Here is a 2,974-nt window from a genome sequence, read left to right on the forward strand (position 1 = left end):
ATTAGGAACGGAATTGAAAACAAATCAGCCAGTATCATAATGCCCCTGTATAAATCGATGGTGCGGTCTCATTTGGAGTACTGTGTGCAGTTCTGGTCGCTGCACCTCAAAAAGGATATTATAGCATTGGAGAAAGTCCAGAAAAGGGCAACTAGAATGATTAAAGGGCTGGAACACTTTCCAGTTCAGAAAAGGGCAACTAGAATATGAACATATGAACATATGAAGCTGCCTTATACTGAATCAGACCTTTGGTCCATCAAAGTCAGTATTGTCTTCTCAGACTGGCAGCGGCTCTCCAGGGTCTCAAGCTGAGGTTTTTCACACCTATTTGCCTGGACCCTTTTTTGGAGATACCAGGGATTGAACCTGGGACCTTCTGCTTCTGAAGCAGATGCTCTACCACTGAGCCACCGTCCCTCCCCTAAGGGAGAATGATTAAAGGGTTGGAACACTTTTCCTATGAAGAAAGGTTAAAATGCTTGGGGGTCTTTAGCTTGGAGAAACGTCGACTGCGGGGTGACACGATAGATTATGCATGGGATGGAGAAAGTAGAGAAAGAGGTACTTTTCTCCCTTTCTCACAATACAAGAACTTGTGGGCATTCAATGAAATTGCTGAGCAGTCGGGTTAGAAAGGAAAAAAGGAAGTCCTTCTTCACCCAAAGGGTGATTAACATGTGGAATTCACTGCAACAGGAGGTGGTGGTGGCTACAAGCATAGCCAGCTTCAAGAGGGGTTTGGATAAAAATATGGAGCAGAGGTCCATCAGTGGCTATTAGCCACAGCATATTATTGGAACTGTCTGGGGCAGTGATGCTCCGTATGCTTGGTGCTTGGGGCGGGCAAAATGGAAGGGCTTCTAGCCCCACTTGTGAACCTCCTTTCCTTTTTGGTCACTGTGTGACACAGTGTTGGACTGGATGGGCCTGATCCAACATGGCTTCTCTTATGTTCTTAGTGCCCAGAAGTTCTTGTATTGTGAGAAAGGAAGAAAAGTACTTCTTTCTCTACCTTCTCTATCCTGTGCATAATCTTGTAAATCTCTTTCATGTCACCCCGCAGTCGATGTTTCTCCAAGCTAAAGAGCCCCAAAATGAAACCAAACCAAAACAAAACTGAAAATGAGATGGGAACTGTTAGTCATTTTCTTTCCTCTGAATGTCATTCCAAACTGCTCTTTCCTCTCTTCAGTCCTCCAAAAACCCACATGACCCCTAGTCTCCTTTCTTTCTTACTCTTCCTCTATTGCCTGATGTCACAATTAGAACAGAGCACCAAACTGAACTTTCCCTGGAAATGGCTGAAGTTGCTCAGTGACTCACTCTAATAAATCAAATCTTATCAGCATACCATCAAACGCATTACATCTCCATACATCATAACATTTGCATATTTGGCTTTATGGGGTTACATCCTTTTGCTGATGAATTGCAATAAACTAGTATGATTGCCAGCTACTTTAAAAAACTTGTCTGAGCAATAAATGATGGTCACGATAAGGATACAGAGAATGTTGAGAAAACCTCTGAGGAGAATCTGCCACTTTTTATCTGGGAGAGAGCTTCTTCTAGGTTTCTCCCACTCCACCCAAGGAAGATGTCTGCTATCTACTTCATCCCATGGCCTACTTGGTCTTGGGTCAGTCTCTAGCCATATCCACCATTCCAGCACTTTTGAAATCGTTGGTGATCTTGTCGCTCAATGTACTCTATCTTTCTTCATCCTGCCTCAGTCTGGGCCTAGTTTAAACACCACACCATACAACATTCCTAGCTGGTGTGTTGATCATGGAAGTGGTCCTATGCTTGTGTGGTGGTTTAAAGGATTTTGAAAATTCTTTTCTATCTAGGTGATGACATTTTATATCCTACCTTCCCCCTTCATGGGAACTCTGAGTGGCTTAGAGTTGTTCTCCTCTCCTTCATTTTACCCTCAAAACAACACCGTGAGCAGAGGTGGAATTCTAGCAGGAGCTCCTTTCATATTAGGCCACACCCCTTGATGTAGCCAATCCTCCAATAGCTTACAAAGCTCTTTTTTGTAAGCTCTTGGAGGATTGGCTACATCAGGGGTGTGTGGCCTAATATGCAAAGGAGCTCAAGCTAGAATTCCACCCCTGGCCATGAGTTGGTTCAGCTGATAGTCTGTGACTAGCCCAAAGTCACATAGCAAGGTTTCATCGCCGACACGGGGATTCAGGGGTTGGCCCTACAATGGCTTTCCTCTTTCCTTGATGGTCGGGGACAAAGGGTGGTGATTGGGGGTGAACTGTCCCGGAGACACACGCTTGATTGCGGGGTGCCTCAGGGGGCGGTGCTTTCCCCAATGTTGTTAAACATCTACATATGCCCCCTTGCCCAGATTGCCCGGAGGTATGGGTTGGGTTGTCACCAGTATGCTGATGACACCCAGCTCTATCTACTAATGGATGGCTGGCCTGACTGTGTCCCAAAATATCTGGACCTGGTGTTGCAAGCCATGGCTGGATGGCTTAGGCTGAGTAGATTGAAACTAAATCCAGTGAAGACAGAGGTCCTTTCCTTGGGTCGGTGTGGTCCGGGAAGGGAAATTCCCCTACCGGCCTTTGACGGTGCGCCATTGACAATGGCGCACAGGGTCAAGAGCTTGGGGGTACTATTGGAGCCTGCCCTGACAATGGAGGCCCAGATAGCAGCCACTGCTAAGTCTGCATTCTTTTCATCTTAGGCAGGTGAGGCAGTTGACCCCTTTCCTGGAGCATGGTGACCTGCAACAGTGATCCATGCAATGGTCACCTCGAGGTTGGACTACTGTAATGACCTCTACATGGGGCTGCCCCTGTGCCAAACCCGGAAGTTGCAGCTAGTGCAGAATGCCGCTGCCTGGCTGTTATTAGGGCTCCCCAGGTGGGAGCACATTCAGCCGGGGCTTCAGGGACTGCACTGGCTGCCAATAATGTACTGGGTTTGGTACAAGGTGCTGGTTATCACC

The 2,974-nt window shown here is 46.8% G+C and overlaps 1 non-coding gene across 1 annotated transcript; it reads right to left on the reverse strand.

Annotated features, from left to right (window-relative positions):
* Positions 1 to 348: 348 nt before the first annotated feature.
* TRNAL-CAG (transfer RNA leucine (anticodon CAG)) lies at positions 349 to 423 on the reverse strand. Its single transcript has one exon. It is a non-coding gene; the product is annotated as a tRNA-Leu (tRNA).
* Between the last annotated feature and the right edge of the window lie 2,551 nt (positions 424 to 2,974).

This window comes from Heteronotia binoei, chromosome 4, assembly GCF_032191835.1.
Source record: "Heteronotia binoei isolate CCM8104 ecotype False Entrance Well chromosome 4, APGP_CSIRO_Hbin_v1, whole genome shotgun sequence".
NCBI classification, from domain to species: Eukaryota; Metazoa; Chordata; class Lepidosauria; order Squamata; family Gekkonidae; genus Heteronotia; species Heteronotia binoei.